This window comes from Spermophilus citellus, assembly GCF_964194105.1.
Source record: "Spermophilus citellus genome assembly, chromosome: 4".
Taxonomy (NCBI): domain Eukaryota; kingdom Metazoa; phylum Chordata; class Mammalia; order Rodentia; family Sciuridae; genus Spermophilus; species Spermophilus citellus.
The window spans coordinates 82,561,885-82,585,487 of NC_138185.1; positions in this window are offsets into that span (position 1 = coordinate 82,561,885).

The following is a 23,603-nucleotide window of genomic DNA, read 5'->3' on the forward strand; positions in this document are numbered from 1 at the left end:
TCCCACTTGGCTCACCAAATTTCGTTCTTCTAGGTTAAACGGTTCGTTGGCAGTAACAGTTTTAATTTTTAGGTTTCACTCTGTTTTCTCCTCTATGGATACATGTAGTTGGAACTCTAAATCAAACACGATTTGTGCTAGCTCTTGAAAACTGGACACAATAAAGTAGTTCCAAGTTCTATCTCTATGGTTTGTTTCCTATTGATGTAGCCCTAAGCAGAGACTGGCGCAAATCACTTTCATGGAAAGGGGTTGCCAAGCTTCCAAAAAACTACGAGTTTCCTGAAATCTCAGCACACTGTTTTTCACCCAATCTTGATGACACTTTCAGGTCATGATCAGTACCCCAATCCCACTTGGCTCCCCAAATTTCGTTCTTCTAGGTTAAACGGTTCATTGGCAGTAACAGTTTTAATTTTTAGGTTTCACTCTGTTTTCTCCTATATGGATACATGTAGTTGGAACTCTAAATCAAACACGGTTTGTGCTAGCTCTTTGAAACTTGACACAATAAAGTAGTTCCAAGTTCTATTTCTATAGTTTGTTTCCTACTGATGTAGCCCTAAACAGAGACTGGCGCAAATCACTTTCATGGAAAGGGGTTGCCAAGCTTCCAAAAAACTACGAGTTTCCTGAAATCTCAGCACACATTTTTTCACCCAATCTTGATGACTCTTTCAAGTAATGATCAGTACCCCAATCCCACTTGGCTCACCTAATTTCATTTTTCTAGATTAAACCGTTCGTTGGCACTAACAGTTTTAATTTTTAGGTTTCACTCTGTTTTCTCCTATATGGATACATGTAGTTGGAACTCTAAATCAAACACGGATTGTGCTAGCTCTTTGAAACTTGACACTATAAAGTAGTTCCAAGTTCTATCTCTATGGTTTATTTCCTATTGATGTAGCCCTAAGCAGAGACTGGCGCAAATCACTTTCATGGAAAGGGGTTGCCAAGCTTCCAAAAAACTACGAGTTTCCTGAAAACTCAGCACACTTTTTTTTCACCCAATCTTGATGACACCTTCAGGTAATGATGAGTACCCCAATCCCACTTGGCTCCCCAAATTTCGTTCATCTAGGTTAAACCGTTCGTTGGCAGTAACAATTTTAATTTTTAGGTTTCACTCTGTTTTCTCCTATATTGATACATGTAGTTGGAACTCTAAATAAAACACGGTTTGTGCTAGCTCTTGAAAACTTGACACAACAAAGTAGTTCCAAGTTCTATCACTATGGTTTGTTTCCTATTGAGGTAGCCCTAAGTAGAGACCGGCGCAAATGACTTTCATGGAAAGGGGTTGCCTACCTTCCAAAAAACTACGAGTTTCCTGAAATGTCAGCACACATTTTTTCACCTAATCTTGATGACACTTTCAGGTAATGATCAGTACCCCAATCAAACTTGGCTCACCAAATTTTGTTCTAGGTTATACCGTTCGTTGGCAGTAACAGTTTTAATTTTTAGGTTTCAGGCTGTTTTCTCCTATATGGATACATGTAGTTGGAACTCTAAATCAAACACGGTTTGTGCTAGCTCTTGAAAACTTGACACAATAAAGTAGTTCCAAGTTGTATCACTATGGTTTGTTTCCTATTGATGTATCCCTAAGCAGAGAGCGGCGCAAATCACTTTCATGGAAAGGGGTTGCCAAGCTTCCAAAAAACTACAAGTTTCCTGAAATCTCAGCACACTGTTTTTCACCCAATCTTGATGACACTTTCAGGTAATGATCAGTACCCCAATCCCACTTGGCTCCCCAAATTTCGTTCATCTAGGTTAAACCGTTCGTTGGCAGTAACAATTTTAATTTTTAGGTTTCACTCTGTTTTCTCCTATATTGATACATGTATTTGGAACTCTAAATCAAACACGGATTGTGCTACCTCTTTGAAACTTGACAGAATAAAGTAGTTCCAAGTTCTATCTCTATGGTTTGTTTCCTATTGATGTAGCCCTAAGCAGAGACTGGCGCATATCACTTTCATGGAAAGGGGTTGCCAAGCTTCAAAAAAACTACGAGTTTCCTGAAATCTCAGCACACATTTTTTAACCCAATCTTGATGACACTTTCAGGTAATGATCAGTACCCCAATGCTACTTAGCTCACCAAATTTCATTCTTCTATGTTAAACCGTTAGTTGGCAGTAACAGTTTTAATTTTTAGATTACACTCTGTTTTCTCCTATATGGATACATGTAGTTGGAACTCTAAATTAAACATGGTTTGTGCTAGCTCTTGAAAACTTGACAGAATAAAGTAGTTCCATGTTCCATCTCTATGGTTTGTTTCCTATTGATGTAGCCCTAAGCAGAGACTGGCGCAAATCACTTTCATGGAAAGGGGTTGCCAAGCTTCCAAAAAACTACGAGTTTCCTGAAATGTCAGCACACATTTTTTCACCCAATCTTGATGACACTTTCAGGAAATGATCAGTACCCCAATCCAACTTGGCTCACCTAATTTCGTTCTTCCAGGTTAAACCGTTCGTTGGCAGTGACAGTTTTAATTTTTAGGTTTCACTCTGTTTTCTCCTCTATGGATACATGTAGTTGGAACTCTAAATCAAACACGGTTTGTGCTAGTTCTTGAAAACTTGACACAATAAAGTGTTCCAAGTTCTATCTCTATGGTTTGTTTCCTATTGAGGTAGCCCTAAGAAGAGACAGGCGCAAATGACTTTCATGGAAAAGGGTTGCCTACCTTCCAAAAAACTATGAGTTTCCTGAAATGTCAGCACACATATTTTCATCCAATCTTGATGACACTTTCAGGTAATGATCAGTACCCCAATCCCACTTGGCTCACCAAATTTCATTCTTCTAGGTTAAATCGTTTGTTGGCAGTAACAGTTTTAATTTTTAGGTTTCACTCTGTTTTCTCCTATATGGATACATGCAGTTGGAACTCTAAATCAAACACGGTTTGTGCTAGCTCTTGGAAACTTGACACAGTAAAGTAGTTCCAAGCTCTATCTCTATGGTTTGTTTCCTATTGATGTAGCCCTAAGCAGAGACCGGCACAAATCACTTTCATGGAAAGTGGTTGCCAAGCTTCCAAAAAACTACAAGTATCCTGAAATATCAGCATACATTTTTTCACCCAATTTGATGACACTTTCAGGTAATGATCAGTACCCCAATCCCCCTTGGCTCACCAAATTTCGTTCTACTAGGTTAAACCGTTCGTTGGCAGTAACAGTTTTAATTTTCGGTTTCACTCTGCTTTCTCCTATATGGATACATGTAGTTGGAATTCTAAATCAAACACGGTTTGTGCTAGCTCTTGAAAACTTGACACAATAAAGTAGTTCCAAGTTCTATCTCTATGGTTTGTTTCCTATTGATGTAGCCCTAAGAAGAGACCGGCGCAAATCACTTTCATGGAAAGGGTTGCCAAGCTTCCAAAAAACTACGAGTTTCCTGAAATCTCAGCACACATTTTTTCACCCAATCTTCATGACACTTTCAGGTAATGATCAGTACCCCAATCCCACTTGGCTCACCAAATTTCATTGTTCTAGGTTAAACCGTTCATTGGCAGTAACAGTTTTAATTTTTAGGTTTCACTCTGTTTTCTCCTATATGGATACATGTAGTTGGAACTCTAAATAAAACACGGTTTGTGCTAGCTCTTGAAAACTTGACACAACAAAGTAGTTCCAAGTTCTATCACTATGGTTTGTTTCCTATTGAGGTAGCCCTAAGTAGAGACCGGCGCAAATGACTTTCATGGAAAGGGGTTGCCTACCTTCCAAAAAACTACGAGTTTCCTGAAATGTCAGCACACATTTTTTCACCTAATCTTGATGACACTTTCAGGTAATGATCAGTACCCCAATCAAACTTGGCTCACCAAATTTTGTTCTAGGTTATACCGTTCGTTGGCAGTAACAGTTTTAATTTTTAGGTTTCAGGCTGTTTTCTCCTATATGGATACATGTAGTTGGAACTCTAAATCAAACACGGTTTGTGCTAGCTCTTGAAAACTTGACACAATAAAGTAGTTCCAAGTTGTATCACTATGGTTTGTTTCCTATTGATGTATCCCTAAGCAGAGAGCGGCGCAAATCACTTTCATGGAAAGGGGTTGCCAAGCTTCCAAAAAACTACAAGTTTCCTGAAATCTCAGCACACTGTTTTTCACCCAATCTTGATGACACTTTCAGGTAATGATCAGTACCCCAATCCCACTTGGCTCCCCAAATTTCGTTCATCTAGGTTAAACCGTTCGTTGGCAGTAACAATTTTAATTTTTAGGTTTCACTCTGTTTTCTCCTATATTGATACATGTATTTGGAACTCTAAATCAAACACGGATTGTGCTACCTCTTTGAAACTTGACAGAATAAAGTAGTTCCAAGTTGTATCTCTATGGTTTGTTTCCTATTGATGTAGCCCTAAGCAGAGACTGGCGCATATCACTTTCATGGAAAGGGGTTGCCAAGCTTCAAAAAAACTACGAGTTTCCTGAAATCTCAGCACACATTTTTTAACCCAATCTTGATGACACTTTCAGGTAATGATCAGTACCCCAATGCTACTTAGCTCACCAAATTTCATTCTTCTATGTTAAACCGTTAGTTGGCAGTAACAGTTTTAATTTTTAGATTACACTCTGTTTTCTCCTATATGGATACATGTAGTTGGAACTCTAAATTAAACATGGTTTGTGCTAGCTCTTGAAAACTTGACAGAATAAAGTAGTTCCATATTCCATCTCTATGGTTTGTTTCCTATTGATGTAGCCCTAAGCAGAGACTGGCGCAAATCACTTTCATGGAAAGGGGTTGCCAAGCTTCCAAAAAACTACGAGTTTCCTGAAATGTCAGCACACATTTTTTCACCCAATCTTGATGACACTTTCAGGAAATGATCAGTACCCCAATCCAACTTGGCTCACCTAATTTCGTTCTTCCAGGTTAAACCGTTCGTTGGCAGTGACAGTTTTAATTTTTAGGTTTCACTCTGTTTTCTCCTCTATGGATACATGTAGTTGGAACTCTAAATCAAACACGGTTTGTGCTAGTTCTTGAAAACTTGACACAATAAAGTGTTCCAAGTTCTATCTCTATGGTTTGTTTCCTATTGAGGTAGCCCTAAGAAGAGACAGGCGCAAATGACTTTCATGGAAAAGGGTTGCCTACCTTCCAAAAAACTATGAGTTTCCTGAAATGTCAGCACACATATTTTCATCCAATCTTGATGACACTTTCAGGTAATGATCAGTACCCCAATCCCACTTGGCTCACCAAATTTCATTCTTCTAGGTTAAATCGTTTGTTGGCAGTAACAGTTTTAATTTTTAGGTTTCACTCTGTTTTCTCCTATATGGATACATGCAGTTGGAACTCTAAATCAAACACGGTTTGTGCTAGCTCTTGGAAACTTGACACAGTAAAGTAGTTCCAAGCTCTATCTCTATGGTTTGTTTCCTATTGATGTAGCCCTAAGCAGAGACCGGCACAAATCACTTTCATGGAAAGTGGTTGCCAAGCTTCCAAAAAACTACAAGTATCCTGAAATCTCAGCATACATTTTTTCACCCAATTTGATGACACTTTCAGGTAATGATCAGTACCCCAATCCCTCTTGGCTCACCAAATTTCGTTCTACTAGGTTAAACCGTTCGTTGGCAGTAACAGTTTTAATTTTCGGTTTCACTCTGCTTTCTCCTATATGGATACATGTAGTTGGAATTCTAAATCAAACACGGTTTGTGCTAGCTCTTGAAAACTTGACACAATAAAGTAGTTCCAAGTTCTATCTCTATGGTTTGTTTCCTATTGATGTAGCCCTAAGAAGAGACCGGCGCAAATCACTTTCATGGAAAGGGTTGCCAAGCTTCCAAAAAACTACGAGTTTCCTGAAATCTCAGCACACATTTTTTCACCCAATCTTGATGACACTTTCAGGTAATGATCAGTACCCCAATCCCACTTGGCTCACCAAATTTCATTGTTCTAGGTTAAACCGTTCATTGGCAGTAACAGTTTTAATTTTTAGGTTTCACTCTGTTTTCTCCTATATGGATACATGTAGTTGGAACTCTAAATAAAACACGGTTTGTGCTAGCTCTTGAAAACTTGACACAACAAAGTAGTTCCAAGTTCTATCACTATGGTTTGTTTCCTATTGAGGTAGCCCTAAGTAGAGACCGGCGCAAATGACTTTCATGGAAAGGGGTTGCCTACATTCCAAAAAACTACGAGTTTCCTGAAATGTCAGCACACATTTTTTCACCTAATCTTGATGACACTTTCAGGTAATGATCAGTACCCCAATCAAACTTGGCTCACCAAATTTTGTTCTAGGTTATACCGTTCGTTGGCAGTAACAGTTTTAATTTTTAGGTTTCAGGCTGTTTTCTCCTATATGGATACATGTAGTTGGAACTCTAAATTAAACACGGTTTGTGCTAGCTCTTGAAAACTTGACACAATAAAGTAGTTCCAAGTTGTATCACTATGGTTTGTTTCCTATTGATGTATCCCTAAGCAGAGAGCGGCGCAAATCACTTTCATGGAAAGGGGTTGCCAAGCTTCCAAAAAACTACAAGTTTCCTGAAATCTCAGCACACTGTTTTTCACCCAATCTTGATGACACTTTCAGGTAATGATCAGTACCCCAATCCCACTTGGCTCCCCAAATTTCGTTCATCTAGGTTAAACCGTTCGTTGGCAGTAACAATTTTAATTTTTAGGTTTCACTCTGTTTTCTCCTATATTGATACATGTATTTGGAACTCTAAATCAAACACGGATTGTGCTACCTCTTTGAAACTTGACAGAATAAAGTAGTTCCAAGTTCTATCTCTATGGTTTGTTTCCTATTGATGTAGCCCTAAGCAGAGACTGGCGCATATCACTTTCATGGAAAGGGGTTGCCAAGCTTCAAAAAAACTACGAGTTTCCTGAAATCTCAGCACACATTTTTTAACCCAATCTTGATGACACTTTCAGGTAATGATCAGTACCCCAATGCTACTTAGCTCACCAAATTTCATTCTTCTATGTTAAACCGTTAGTTGGCAGTAACAGTTTTAATTTTTAGATTACACTCTGTTTTCTCCTATATGGATACATGTAGTTGGAACTCTAAATTAAACATGGTTTGTGCTAGCTCTTGAAAACTTGACAGAATAAAGTAGTTCCATATTCCATCTCTATGGTTTGTTTCCTATTGATGTAGCCCTAAGCAGAGACTGGCGCAAATCACTTTCATGGAAAGGGGTTGCCAAGCTTCCAAAAAACTACGAGTTTCCTGAAATGTCAGCACACATTTTTTCACCCAATCTTGATGACACTTTCAGGAAATGATCAGTACCCCAATCCAACTTGGCTCACCTAATTTCGTTCTTCCAGGTTAAACCGTTCGTTGGCAGTGACAGTTTTAATTTTTAGGTTTCACTCTGTTTTCTCCTCTATGGATACATGTAGTTGGAACTCTAAATCAAACACGGTTTGTGCTAGCTCTTGAAAACTGGACACAATAAAGTAGTTCCAAGTTCTATCTCTATGGTTCGTTTCCTATTGATGTAGCCCTAATCAGAGACTGGCGCAAATCACTTTCATGGAAAGGGGTTGCCAAGCTTCCAAAAAACTACAAGTTTCCTGAAATCTCAGCACACTGTTTTTCACCCAATCTTGATGACACTTTCAGGTAATGATCAGTACCCCAATCCCACTTGGCTCCCCAAATTTCGTTCATCTAGGTTAAACCGTTCGTTGGCAGTAACAATTTTAATTTTTAGGTTTCACTCTGTTTTCTCCTATATGGATACATGTATTTGGAACTCTAAATCAAACACTGATTGTGCTACCTCTTTGAAACTTGACAGAATAAAGTAGTTCCAAGTTCTATCTCTATGGTTTGTTTCCTATTGATGTAGCCCTAAGCAGAGACTGGCGCATATCACTTTCATGGAAAGGGGTTGCCAAGCTTCAAAAAAACTACGAGTTTCATGAAATCTCAGCACACATTTTTTCACCCAAACTTGATGACTCCTTCAGGTAATGATCAGTACCCCAATCCCACTTGGCTCACCAAATTTCGTACTTCTAGGTTAAACCGTTCGTTGGTAGTAACAGTTTTAATTTTTAGGTTTCACTCTGTTTTCTCCTATATGGATACATGTAGTTGGAACTCTAAATCAAACACGGTTTGTGCTAGCTCATTGAAACTTGACAAAATAAAGTAGTTCCAAGTTCTATCTCTATGGTTTGTTTCCTATTGATGTAGCCCTAAGCAGAGACTGGCGCAATTCACTTTCATGGAAAGGGTTGCCAAGCTTCCAAAAAACTACGAGTTTCCTGAAATCTCAGCACACATTTTTTCACCCAAACTTTATGACACTTTCAGGTAATGATCAGTAACCCAATCAAACTTGGCTCACCAAATTTCATTCTTCTAGGTTAAACCGTTCGTTGGCAGTGACAGTTTTAATTTTTAGGTTTCACTCTGTTTTCTCCTCTATGGATACATGTAGTTGGAACTCTAAATGAAACACGGTTTGTGCTAGCTCTTGAAAACTTGACACAATAAAGTAGTTCCAAATTCTATCTCTATGGTTTGTTTCCTATTGATGTAGCCCTAAGCAGAGACTGGCTCAAATCACTTTCATGGAAAGGGGTTGCCAAGCTTCCAAAAAACTACGAGTTTCCTGAAATCACAGCACACATTTTTTCACCTAATCTTGATGACCCTTTCAGGTAATGATCAGTACCCCAATCCCACTTGGCTCACCAAATTTCATTCTTCTAAGTGAAACCATTCGTTGGCAGTAACAGTTTTAATTTTAGGTTTCACTCTGTTTTCTCCTATATGGATACATATAGTTGGAACTCTAAATCAAACACGGTTTGTGCTAGCTCTTGGAAACTTGACACAATAAAGTAGTTCCAAGTTCTATCTCTATGGTTTGTTTTCTATTGATGTAGCCCTAAGCAGCGACTGGCGCAAATCACTTTCATGGAAAGGGGTTGCCAAGCTTCCAAAAACTACGAGTTTCCTGAAATCTCAGCACACATTTTTTCACCCAATCTTGATGACACTTTTAGGTAATGATCTGTACACCATTCCCACTTCGCTCACCAAATTTCGTTCTTCTAGGTTAAACCGTTCGTTGGCAGTAACAGTTTTAATTATTAGGTTTCACTCTGTTTTCTCCTCTATTGATACATGTAGATGGAACTCTAAATCAAACACGGTTTGTGCTAGCTCTTTGAAACTTGACACAATAAAGTAGTTCCAAGTTCTATCTCTATGTTTTCTTTCCTATTGATGTAGCCCTAAGCAGAGACTGGCACAAATCACTTTCATGGAAAGGGGTTGCCAAGCTTCCAAAAAACTACGAGTTTCCTGAAATCTCAGCACACATTTTTTCACCCAATCTTGATGACACTTTCAGGTAATGATGAGTACCCCAATCCCACTTGGCTCACCAAATTTCGTTCTCCTAGGTTAAACCGTTCATTGGCAGTAACAGTTTTAATTTTTAGGTTTCTCTCTGTTTTCTCCTATATGGATACATGTAGTTGGAACTCTAAATCAAACACGGTTTGTGCTAGCTCTTTGAAATGACACAATAGAGTCGTTCCAAGTTCTATCTCTATGGTTCGTTTCCTATTGATGTAGCCCTAAGCAGAGACTGGCGCAAATCACTTTCATGGAAAGGGGTTGCCAAGCTTCCAAAAAACTACGAGTTTCCTGAAATCTCAGCACACATTTTTTCACCCAATCTTGATAACACTTTCAGATAATGATCAGTACCCCAAAGCCACTTGGCTCACCAAATTTCGTTCTTCTAGGTTAAACCGTCCGTTGGCAGTAACAGTTTTAATTTTAGGTTTCACTCTGTTTTCTCCTATATGGATACATGTAGTTGGAACTCTAAATCAAACACGGTTTGTGGTAGCTCTTTGAAACTTGACAGAATAAAGTAGTTCCATGTTCTATCTCTACGATTTTTTTCCTATTGATGTACCCCTAAGCAGAGACCACCGCAAATCACTTTCATGGAAAGGGGTTGACAAGCTTCCAAAAAAACCAAGAGTTTCCTGAAATCTCAGCACACATTTTTTGACCCAATCTTGATGACACTTTCAGGTAATGATCAGTACCCCAATCCCACTTGGCTCACCAAATTTCATTCTTCTAGGTTTAACCGTTCGTTGGCAGTAAAAGTTTTAATTTTTAGGTTTCACTCTGTTTTCTCCTATATGTATACATGTATTTGGGACTCTAAATCAAAGACGGTTTGTGCTAGCTCTTTGAAACTTGACACAATAAAGTAGTTCCAAGTTCTATCTCTATGGTTTTTTTCCTATTGACGTAGCCCTAAGCAGAGACCAAAGCAAATCACTTTCATGGAAACGGGTTGCCAAAATCTCAGCACACATTTTTTCACCCAATCTTGATGACACTTTCAGGTAATGATCAGTACCCCAATCCCACTTGACTCACCAAATTTCGTTCTTCTAGGTTAAACCGTTCCTTGGCAGTAACAGTTTTAATTATTAGGTTTCACTCTGTTTTCTCCTATATGGATACAGGTAGTTGGAACTCTAAGTCAAACACGGTTTGTGCTAGCTCTTTGAAACTTGGCAAAATAAAGTAGTTCCACGTTCTATCTCTATGGTTTGTTTCCTATTGATGTAGCCATAAGCAGAGGCCGGCACAAATCACTTTCATGGAAAGGGGTTGCCAAGCTTCAAAAAAAATATGAGTTTCCTGAAATCTCAGCACACATTTTTTCACCCAATCTTGATGACACTTTCAGGTAATGATCAGTACCGCAATCCCACTTGGCTTACCAAATTTCGTTCTTCTAGTTTAAACCGTTCGTTGGCAGTAACAGTTTTAATTTTTAGGTTTCACTCTGTTTTCTCCTATATGTATACATGTAGTTGGGACTCTAAATCAAAGACGGTTTGTGCTAGCTCTTTGAAACTTGACACAATAAAGTAGTTCCAAGTTCTATCTCTATGGTTTTTTTCCTATTGACGTAGCCCTAAGCAGAGACCGAAGCAAATCACTTTCATGGAAACGGGTTGCCAAAATCTCAGCACACATTTTTTCACCCAATCTTGATGACACTTTCAGGTAATGATCAGTACCCCAATCCCACTTGACTCACCAAATTTCGTTCTTCTAGGTTAAACCGTTCCTTGGCAGTAACAGTTTTAATTATTAGGTTTCACTCTGTTTTCTCCTATATGGATACAGGTAGTTGGAACTCTAAGTCAAACACGGTTTGTGCTAGCTCTTTGAAACTTGGCAAAATAAAGTAGTTCCACGTTCTATCTCTATGGTTTGTTTCCTATTGATGTAGCCATAAGCAGAGGCCGGCACAAATCACTTTCATGGAAAGGGGTTGCCAAGCTTCAAAAAAAATATGAGTTTCCTGAAATCTCAGCACACATTTTTTCACCCAATCTTGATGACACTTTCAGGTAATGATCAGTACCGCAATCCCACTTGGCTTACCAAATTTCGTTCTTCTAGTTTAAACCGTTCGTTGGCAGTAACAGTTTTAATTTTTAGGTTTCACTCTGTTTTCTCCTATATGGATAAATGTATTTGGAACTCTAAATCAAACACGGTTTGTGCTAGCTCTTTGAAACTTGACACAATAAAGTAGTTCCAAGTTCTATCTCTCTGGTTTGTTTCCTATTGATGTAGCCCTAAGCAGAGACTGGCGCAAATCACTTTCATGGAAATAGGTTGCCAAGCTTCCAAAAAACTACGATTTTCCTGAAATCTCAGCACACATTTTTTCACCCAATCTTGATGACACTTTCAGGTAATGATCAGTACCCCAATCCCACTTGTCTCACCAAATTTCGTTCTTCTAGGTTAAACCGTTCATTGGCAGTAACAGTTTTAATTTTTAGTTTTCTCTCTGTTTTCTCCTATATGGATACATGTATTTGGAACTCTAAATCAAACACGGTTTGTGCTAGCTCTTTGAAATGACACAATAGAGTAGTTCCAAGTTCTATCTCTATGGTTTGTTTCCTATTGATGTAGCCCTAAGCAGAGACTGGCGCAAATCACTTTCATGGAAAGGGGTTGCCAAGCTTCCAAAAAACTACGAGTTTCCTGAAATCTCAGCACAAATTTTTTCACCCAATCTTGATAACACTTTCAGGTAATGATCAGTACCCCAAAGCCACTTGGCTCACCAAATTTCGTTCTTCTAGGTTTAAATGTCCGTTGGCAGTAACAGTTTTAATTTTAGGTTTCACTCTGTTTTCTCCTATATGGATACATGTAGTTGGAACTCTAAATCAAACACGGTTTGTGGTAGCTCTTTGAAACTTGACACAATAAAGTAGTTCCAAGTTCTATCTCTATGGTTTTTTTCCTATTGATGTAGCCCTAAGCAGCGACTGGCGCAAATCACTTTCATGGAAAGGGGTTGCCAAGCTTCCAAAAAACTATGAGTTTCCTGAAATCTCAGAACACATTTTTTCACCCAATGTTGATGACACTTTCAGGTAATGATCAGTACCCCAATCCCACTTGGCTCACCAAATTTCGTTCTTCTAGGTTAAACCGTTCGTTGGCAGTAACAGTTTTAATTTTTAGGTTTCACTCTGTTTTCTCCTATATGGATACATGTAGTTGGAACTCTAAATCAAACAAGGTTTGTGCTAGCTCTTTGAAACGGCACAATAGAGTAGTTCCAAGTTCTATCTCTATGGTTTGTTTCCTATTTATGTAGCCCTAAGCAGAGACCGGTACAAATCACTTTCATGGAAAGGGGTTGCCAAGCTTCCAAAAAACTACGAGTTTCCTGAAATCTCAGCACACATTTTTTCACCCAATCTTGATGACACTTTCAGGTAATTATCAGTACCCCAATCCCACTTGGCTCACCAGATTTTGTACTTCCAGGTTAAACGGTTCGTTGGCAGTAACAGTTTTAATTTTTAGGTTTCACTCTGTTTTCGCCTATATGGATACATGTAGTTGGAACTCTAAATCAAACACGGTTTGTGCTAGCTCATTGAAACTTGACAAAATAAAGTAGTTCCAAGTTCTATCTTTATGGTTTGTTTCCTATTGATGTAGCCCTAAGCAGAGACTGGCCCAATTCACTTTCATGGAAAGGGTTGCCAAGCTTCCAAAAAACTACGAGTTTCCTGAAATCTCAGCACACATTTTTTCACCCAATCTTGATGACACTTTCAGGTAATGATCAGTACCCCAAAGCCACTTGGCTCTCCAAATTTCGTTCTTCTCGGTTAAACTGTCCGTTGGCAGTAAGAGTTTAAATTTTAGGTTTCACTCTGTTTTCTCCTATATGGATACATGTAGTTGGAACTCTAAATCAAACAAGGTTTGTGCTAGCTCTTTGAAACTTGACACTATAAAGTAGTTCCAAGTTCTATCTCTATGGTTTGTTTCCTATTGATGTAGCCCTAAGCAGCGACTGGCGCAAATCACTTTCATGGAAATGGGTTGTCAAGCTTCCAAAAAACTACGAGTTTCCTGAAATCTCTGCACACATTTTTTCACCCAATGTTGATGACACATTCAGGTAATGATTAGTACCCCAATCCCACTTGGCTCACCAAATTTCATTCTTCTAAGTGAAACCATTCGTTGGCAGTAACAGTTTTAATTTTAGGTTTCACTCTGTTTTCTCCTATATGGATACATATAGTTGGAACTCTAAATCAAACACGGTTTGTGCTAGCTCTTGGAAACTTGACACAATAAAGTAGTTCCAATTACTATCTCTATGGTTTGTTTCCTATTGATGTAGCCCTAAGCAGAGACCGGCGCAAATCACTTTCATGGAAAGGGGTTGCCAAGCTTCAAAAAACTACGAGTTTCCTGAAATCTCAGCGCACATTTTTTCACCCAATCTTGATGACACTTTCAGGTAATGGTCAGTACGCCATTCCCACTTCGCTCACCAAATTTCATTCTTCTAGGTTAAACCGTTCGTTGGCAGTAACAGTTTTAATTATTAGGTTTCACTCTGTTTTCTCCTCTATGGATACATGTAGATGGAACTCTAAATCAAACACGGTTTGTGCTAGCTCTTTGAAACTTGACACAATAAAGTAGTTCCAAGTTCTGTCTCTCTGGTTTGTTTCCAATTGATGTAGCCCTAAGCAGAGACTGGCGCAAATCACTTTCATGGAAATAGGTTGCCAAGCTTCCAAAAAACTACGATTTTCCTGAAATCTCAGCACACATTTTTTCACCCAGTCTTCATGACACTTTCAGGTAATGATCAGTACCCCAATCCCACTTGTCTCACCAAATTTCGTTCTTCTAGGTTAAACCGTTCATTGGCAGTAAGAGTTTTAATTTTTAGGTGTCTCTCTGTTTTCTCCTATATGGATACATGTAGTTGGAACTCTAAATGGAACACGGTTTGTGCTAGCTCTTTGAAATGACACAATAGAGTAGTTCCAAGTTCTATCTCTATGGTTTGTTTCCTATTGATGTAGCCGTAAGCAGTAACTGGCGCAAAACACTTTCATGGAAAGGGGTTGCCAAGCTTCCAAAAAACTATGATTTTCCTGAAATCTCAGCACACATTTTTTCACCCAATCTTGATGGCACTTTCAGGTAATGATCAGTACCCCAATCCCACTTGTCTCACCAAATTTCGTTCTTCTAGTTTAAACCGTTCATTGGCAGTAACTGTTTTAATTTTTAGGTTTCTCTCTGTTTTCTCCTATATGGATACATGTAGTTGGAACTCTAAATCGAACACGGTTTGTGCTAGCTCTTTGAAATGACACAATAGAGTAGTTCCAAGTTCTATCTCTATGGTTTGTTTCCTATTGATGTAGCCCTAAGCAGAGACTGGCGCAAATCACTTTCATGGAAAGGGGTTGCCAAGCTTCCAAAAAACTACGCGTTTCCTGAAATCTCAGCACATATTTTTTCACCCAATCTTGAAAACACCTTCAGGTAATGATCAGTACCCCAAAGCCACTTGGCTCACCAAATTTCGTTCTTCTAGGTTAAACCGTCCGTTGGCAGTACCAGTTTTAATTTTAGGTTTCACTCTGTTTTCTTCTATATGGATACATGTAGTTGGAACTCTAAATCAAACACGGTTTGTGGTAGCTCTTTGAAACTTGACACAATAAAATAGTTCCAAGTTCTATCTCTACGGTTTGTTTCCTATTGATGTAGCCCTAAGCAGCGACTGGCGCAAATCACTTTCATGGAAAGGGGTTGCTAAGCTTCCAAAAAACTACGAGTTTCCTGAAATCTCAGAACACATTTTTTCACCCAATGTTGATGACACTTTCAGGTAATGATCAGTACCCCAATCCCACTTGGCTCACCAAATTTCGTTCTTCTAGGTTAAACAGTTCCTTGGCAGTAACAGTTTTAATTTTAGGTTTCACTCTGTTTTCTCCTATATGGATACATGTAGTTGGAACTCTAAATCAAACACGCTTTGGCTAGCTCTTTGAAACTTGACACAATAAAGTAGTTCCAAGTTCTATCTCTATGGTTTTTTTCCTATTGATGTAGCCCTAAGGAGAGACTGGCGCAAAACACTTTCATGGAAAGGGGTTGCCAAGCTTCCAAAAAACTACTAGTTTCCTGAAATCCCAGCACACATTTTTTCACCCAATCTTGATGACACTTTCAGGTAATGATCAGTACCCAATCCCACTTGGCTCACCAAATTTCGTTCTTCTAGGTTAAACCGTTCGTTGGCAGTAACAGTTTTAATTTTTAGGTTTCACTCTGTTTTCTCCTATATGGATACATGTAGTTGGAACTCTAAATCAAACAAGGTTTGTTCTAGCTCTTTGAAACGACACAATAGAGTAGTTTTAAGTTCTATCTCTATGGTTTGTTTCCTATTTATGTAGCCCTAAGCAGAGACCGGTACAAATCACTTTCATGGAAAGGGGTTGCCAAGCTTAAAAAAAATTACGAGTTTCCTGAAATGTCAGCACACATTTTTTCACCCAATCTTGATGACACTTTCAGGTAATGATCAGTACCCCAATCCCACTTGGCTCACCAGATTTTGTACTTCCAGGTTAAACGGTTCGTTGGCAGTAACAGTTTAAATTTTTAGGTTTCACTCTGTTTTCGCCTATATGGATACATGTAGTTGGAACTCTAAATCAAACACGGTTTGTGCTAGCTCATTGAAACTTGACAAAATAAAGTAGTTCCAAGTTCTATCTTTATGGTTTGTTTCCTATTGATGTAGCCCTAAGCAGAGACTGGCCCAATTCACTTTCATGGAAAGGATTGCCAAGCTTCCAAAAAACTACGAGTTTCCTGAAATCTCAGCACACATTTTTTCACCCATTCTTGATGACACTTTCAGGTAATGATCAGTACCCCAAAGCCACTTGGCTCTCCAAATTTCGTTCTTCTCGGTTAAACTGTCCGTTGGCAGTAAGAGTTTAAATTTTAGGTTTCACTCTGTTTTCTCCTATATGGATACATGTAGTTGGAACTCTAAATCAAACAAGGTTTGTGCTAGCTCTTTGAAACTTGACACTATAAAGTAGTTCCAAGTTCTATCTCTATGGTTTGTTTCCTATTGATGTAGCCCTAAGCAGCGACTGGCGCAAATCACTTTCATGGAAATGGGTTGTCAAGCTTCCAAAAAACTACGAGTTTCCTGAAATCTCTGCACACATTTTTTCACCCAATGTTGATGACACATTCAGGTAATGATTAGTACCCCAATCCCACTTGGCTCACCAAATTTCATTCTTCTAAGTGAAACCATTCGTTGGCAGTAACAGTTTTAATTTTAGGTTTCACTCTGTTTTCTCCTATATGGATACATATAGTTGGAACTCTAAATCAAACACGGTTTGTGCTAGCTCTTGGAAACTTGACACAATAAAGTAGTTCCAATTACTATCTCTATGGTTTGTTTCCTATTGATGTAGCCCTAAGCAGAGACCAGCGCAAATCACTTTCATGGAAAGGGGTTGCCAAGCTTCAAAAAACTACGAGTTTCCTGAAATCTCAGCGCACATTTTTTCACCCAATCTTGATGACACTTTCAGGTAATGATCAGTACGCCATTCCCACTTTGCTCACCAAATTTCGTTCTTCTAGGTTAAACCGTTCGTTGGCAGTAACAGTTTTAATTATTAGGTTTCACTCTGTTTTCTCCTCTATGGATACATGTAGATGGAACTCTAAATCAAACACGGTTTGTGCTAGCTCTTTGAAACTTGACACAATAAAGTAGTTCCAAGTTCTGTCTCTATGGTTTGTTTCGTATTGATGTAGCCCTAAGCAGAGACTGGCGCAAATCACTTTCATGGAAATAGGTTGCCAAGCTTCCAAAAAACTACGATTTTCCTGAAATCTCAGCACACATTTTTTCACCCAATCTTGATGACACTTTCAGGTAATGATCAGTACCCCAATCCCACTTGTCTCACCAAATTTCGTTCTTCTAGGTTAAACCGTTCATTGGCAGTAACAGTTTTAATTTTTAGGTGTCTCTCTGTTTTCTCCTATATGGATACATGTAGTTGGAACTCTAAATCAAACACGGTTTGTGCTAGCTCTTTGAAATGACACAATAGAGTAGTTCCAAGTTCTATCTCTATGGTTTGTTTCCTATTGATGTAGCCCTAAGCAGAGACTGGCGCAAATCACTTTCATGGAAAGGGTTGCCAAGCTTCCAAAAAACTACGAGTTTCCTGAAATCTCAGCACATATTTTTTCACCCAATCTTGATGACACTTTCAGGTAATGATCAGTACGCCATTCCCACTTCGCTCACCAAATTTCGTTCTTCTAGGTTAAACCGTTCGTTGGCAGTAACAGTTTTAATTTTTAGGTTTCACTCTGCTTTCTCGTATATGGATACATGTAGTTGGAAATCTAAATCAAACACGGTTTGTGCTAGCTCTTTGAAACTTGACACAATAAAGTAGTTCCAAGTTCTATCTCTATGGTTTGTTTCCTATTGATGTAGCCGTAAGCAGTAACTGGCGCAAATCACTTTCATGGAAAGGGGTTGCCAAGCTTCCAAAAAACTACGAATTTCCTGAAATCTCAGCACACATTTTATCACCCAATCTTGATGACACTTTCAGGTAATGATCAGTACCCCAATCCCACTTGGCTCACCAAATTTCGTTCTTCTAGGTTAAACCGTTCGTTGGCAGTAACAGTTTTAATTTTTAGGTTTCACTCTGTTTTCTCCTATATGGATACATGTAGTTGGAACTCTAAATCAAACACGGTTTGTGCTAGCTCTTTGAAACTTGAGACAATAAAGTAGTTCCAAGTACTATCTCTATGGTTTGTTTCCTATTGATGTAGCCCTAAGAAGAGACCGGCGCAAATCACTTTCATGGAAAGGGGTTGCCAAGCTTCCAAAAAACTACGAGTTTCCTGAAATCTCAGCACACATTTTTTTCAACCAATCTTGATGAGACGTTCAGGTAATGATCAGTACCCATATCCCACTTGGCTCACCAAATTTCGTTCTTCTAGGTTAAACCGTTCCTTGGCAGTAACAGTTTTAATTATTAGGTTTTACTCTGTTTTCTCCTATATGGATACATGTAGTTGGAACTCTAAGTCAAACACGGTTTGTGCTAGCTCTTTGAAACTTGACACAATAAAGTAGTTCCATGTTCTATCTCTATGGTTTGTTTCCTATTGATGTAGCCATAAGGAGAGGCCGGCACAAATCACTTTCATGGAAAGGGGTTGCCAAGCTTCAAAAAAAATATGAGTTTCCTGAAATCTCAGCACACATTTTTTCACCCAATCTAGATGACACTTTCAGGTAATGATCAGTACCGCAATCCCACTTGGCTTACCAAATTTCGTTCTTCTAGGTTAAACCGTTCGTTGGCAGTAACAGTTTTAATTTTTAGGTTTCACTCTGTTTTCTCCTATATGGATACATGTAGTTAGAACTCTAAATCAACCACGGTTTGTGCTAGCTCTTTGAATCTTGACACAATAAAGTATGTCCAAGTTCTATCTCTATGGTTTGTTTTCTATTGATGTAGCCCTAAGCAGAGGCCGGCGCAAATCACTTTAATTGAAAGGGGTTGCCAAGCTTCCAAAAAACTACGAGATTCCTGAAATCTCAGCACATATTTTTTCTCCCAATATTGATGACACTTTCAGGTAATGATCAGTACCCCAATCCCACTTGGCTCACCAAATTTCGTTCTTCTAGGTTTAACCATTCGTTGACTGTAACAGTTTTAATTTTTAGGTTTCACTCTGTATTCTCCTATATGGATACATGTATTTGGAACTCTAAATCAAACACGGTTTGTGCTAGCTCATTGAAACTTGACAAAATAAAGTAGTTCCAAGTTCTATCTTTATGGTTTGTTTCCTATTGATGTAGCCCTAAGCAGAGACTGGCGCAAATCACTTTCATGGAAAGGGTTGCCAAGCTTCCAAAAAACTACGAGTTTCCTGAAATCTCAGCACACATTTTTTCACCCAATCTTGATGACACTTTCAGGTAATGATCAGTACCCCAATCCCACTTGGCTCACCAAATTTCGTTCTTCTAGGTTAAACCGTTCGTTGGCAGTAACAGTTTTAATTTTTAGGTTTCAGGCTGTTTTCTCCTATATGGATACATGTAGTTGGAACTCTAAATCAAACAAGGTTTGTGCTAGCTCTTTGAAATGACACAATAGAGTAGTTCCAAGTTCTATCTCTATGGTTTGTTTCCTATTGATGTAGCCCTAAGCAGAGACTGGCGCAAATCACTTTCATGGAAAGGGGTTGCCAAGCTTCCAAAAAACTACGAGTTTCCTGAAATCTCAGCACACATTTTTTCACCCAATCTTGATGACACTTTCAGGTAATGATCAGTACCCCAATCCCACTTGGCTCACCAAATTTCGTTCTTCTAGGTTAAACCGTTCGTTGGCAGTAACAGTTTTAATTTTTAGGTTTCACTCTGTTTTCTCCTATATGGATACATGTAGTTGGAACTCTAAATCAAACAAGGTTTGTGCTAGCTCTTTGAAACGACACAATAGAGTAGTTCCAAGTTCTATCTCTATGGTTTGTTTCCTATTTATGTAGCCCTAAGCAGAGACCGGTACAAATCACTTTCATGGAAAGGGGTTGCCAAGCTTCCAAAAAACTATGAGTTTCCTGAAATCTAAGCACACATTTTTTCACCCAATCTTGATGACTCTTTCAGGAAATGATCAGTACCCCAATCCCACTTGGCTCCCCAAATTTCTTTCATCTAGGTTAAACCGTTCGTTGGCAGTAACAGTTTTAATTTTTAGGTTTCACTCTGTTTTCTCCTATATGGATACATGTAGTTGGAACTCTAAATCAAACACGGTTTGTGCTAGCTCTTTGAAACTTGACACAATAAAGTAGTTCCAACTACTACCTCTATGGTTTGTTTCCTTTTGATGTAGCCCTAAGCAGAGACTGGCGCAAATCACTTTCATGGAAAGGGGTTGCCAAGCTTCCAAAAAACTATGAGTTTCCTGAAATCTCAGCCCACATTTTTTCACCCAATATTGATGACTCTTTCAGGTAATGATCAGTACCCCAATCCCACTTGGCTCACCAAATTTCGTTCTTCTAGGTTAAACCGTTCGTTGGCAGTAACAGTTTTAATTTTTAGGTTTCACTCTGTTTTCTCCTATATGGATACATGTAGTTGGAACTCTAAATCAAACACGGATTGTGCTAGCTCTTTGAAACTTGACACTATAAAGTAGTTCCAAGTTTTATCACTATGGTTTGTGTCGTATTGATGTGGCCCTAAGCAGAGACTGGCACAAATCACTTTCATTGGAAGGGGTTGCCAAGCTTCCAAAAAACTACGAGTTTCCTGAAATGTCAAAACACATTTTTTCACCCAATCTGGGTGACACTTTCACGTAATGATCAGTTCCCCAATCCCAGTTGGCTCACCAAATTTTGTTCTTCTAGGTTAAACCGTTCGTTGGCAGTAACAGTTTTAATTTTTAGGTTTCACTCTGTTTTCTCCTATATGGATACCTGTAGTTGGAACTCTAAATCAAACACGGTTTGTGCTAGTTCTTGAAAACTGGACACAATAAAGTGTTCCAAGTTCTATCTCTATGGTTTGTTTCCTATTGAGGTAGCCCTAAGCAGAGACCGGCGAAAATGACTTTCATGGAAAGGGGTTGCCTACCTTCCAAAAAACTACGAGTTTCCTGATATCTCAGCACACATTTTTTCACCCAATCTTGATGACACTTTCAGGTAATGATCAGTACCCCAATCCCACTTGGCTCACCAAATTTCGTTCTTCTAGGTTAAACCGTTCGTTGGCAGTATCAGTTTTAATTTTTAGGTTTTACTCTGTTTTCTCCTATATGGATACATGTAGTTGGAACTCTAAATAAAACACGGTTTGTGCTAGCTCTTGAAAACTTGACACAACAAAGTAGTTCCCAGTTCTATCACTATGGTTTGTTTCCTATTGAGGTAACCCTAAGCAGAGACCGGCGCAAATGAGTTTCATGGAAAGGGGTTGCCTACCTTCCAAAAAACTACGAGTTTCCTGAAATGTCAGCACACATTTTTTCACCCAATCTTGATGACACTTTCAGGTAATGATCAGTACCCCAATCAAACTTGGCTCACCAAATTTTGTTCTAGGTTATACCGTTCGTTGGCAGTAACAGTTTTAATTTTTAGGTTTCAGGCTGTTTTCTCCTATATTGATACATGTAGTTGGAACTCTAAATCAAACACGGTTTGTGCTAGCTCTTGAAAACTTGATACAATAAAGTAGTTCCAAGTTGTATAACTATGGTTTGTTTCCTATTGATGTAGCCCTAAGCAGAGAGCGGCGCAAATAACTTTCATGGAAAGGGGTTGCCAAGCTTCCAAAAACCTACGAGTTTTCTGAAATCTCAGCACACATTTTTTCACCCAATCTTGATGACTCCTTCAGGTAATGATCAGTACCCCAATCCCACTTGGCTCACCAAATTTCGTACTTCTAGGTTAAACCGTTCGTTGGCAGTAACAGTTTTAATTTTTAGGTTTCACTCTGTTTTCTCCTATATGGATACATGTAGTTGGAACTCTAAATCAAACACGGTTTGTGCTAGCTCTGGAAAACTTGACACAATAAAGTAGTTCGAAGTTCTATCTCTATGTTTTCTTTCCTATTGTGGTAGCCCTAAGCAGAGACCGTTGCAAATGACTTTCATGGAAAGGGGTTGCCTACCTTCCAAAAAACTACGAGTTTCCTGAAATCTCAGCACACATTTTTTCACCCAAACTTGATGACACTTTCAGGTAATGATCAGTAACCCAATCAAACTTGGCTCACCAAATTTCATTCTTCTAGGTTAAACAGTTCATTGTCAGTAACAGTTTTAATTTTTAGGTTTCACTCTGTTTTCTCCTACATGGATACCTGTAGTTGGAACTCTAAATCAAACACGGTTTGTGCTAGCTCTTTAAAACTTGACACAATAAAATAATTCCAATTCCTATCTCTATGGTTTGTTTCCTATTGATGTAGCCGTACGCAGAGACTGGCTCTAATCACTTTCATGGAAAGGGGTTGACAAGCTTCCAAAAAACTACGAGTTTCCTGAAATCTCAGCACACATTTTTTCAGCCAATCTGGATGACACTTTCAGGTAATGACCAGTACCCCAATCAAACTTTTCTCAACAAATTTCGTTCTTCTAGGTTAAACGGTTCATTGGCAGTAACAGTTTAAATTTTTAGGTTTCACTCTGTTTTCTCCTCTATGGATACATGTAGTTGGAACTCTAAATCAAACACGGTTTGTGCTAGCTCTTGAAAACTTGACACAATAAAGTAGTTCCAAGTTCTATCTCTATGGTTTGTTTCCTATTGATGTAGCCCTAAGCAGAGACTGGCACAAATCACTTTCATGGAAAGGGTTGCCAAGCTTCCAAAAAACTACGAGTTTCCTGAAATCTCAGCACATATGTTTTCACCCAATCTTGATGACACTTTCAGATAATGATCAGTACTCCAATCCCACTTGGCTCACCAAATTTCGTTCTTGTATGTTAAACCGTTCGTTGGCAGTAACAGTTTTAATTATAGGTTTCACTGTTTTCTCCTATATGGATACATGTAGTTGGAACTCTAAATCAAACAGGGTTTGTGCTAGCTCTTTGAAACTTGACACAATAGAGTAGTTCCAAGTTCTATCTCTATGTTTTCTTTCCTATTAACGTAGCCCTAAGCAAAGACCGAGGCAATTCACTTTCATGGAAAGGGGTTGCCAAGCTTCCAAAAAACTACGAGTTTCCTGAAATCTCAGCACATATTTTTTCACCCAATTTGATGACACTTTCAGGTAATGATTAGGACCGCAATCCCACTTGGCTCACCAAATTTCGTTCTTCTAGGTTAAACCTTTCTTTGGCAGTAACAGTTTTAATTTTTTGGTTTCACTCTGTTTTCTCCTATATGGATACATGTAGTTGGAACTCTAAATCAAACATGGTTTGTGCTAGCTCTTTGAAACTTGACACAATAAAGTAGTTCCAAGTTCTGTCTCTATGGTTTGTTTCCTATTGATGTAGCCCTAAGCAGAGACTGGCGCAAATCACTTTAATTGAAAAGGGTTGCAAGCTTCCAAA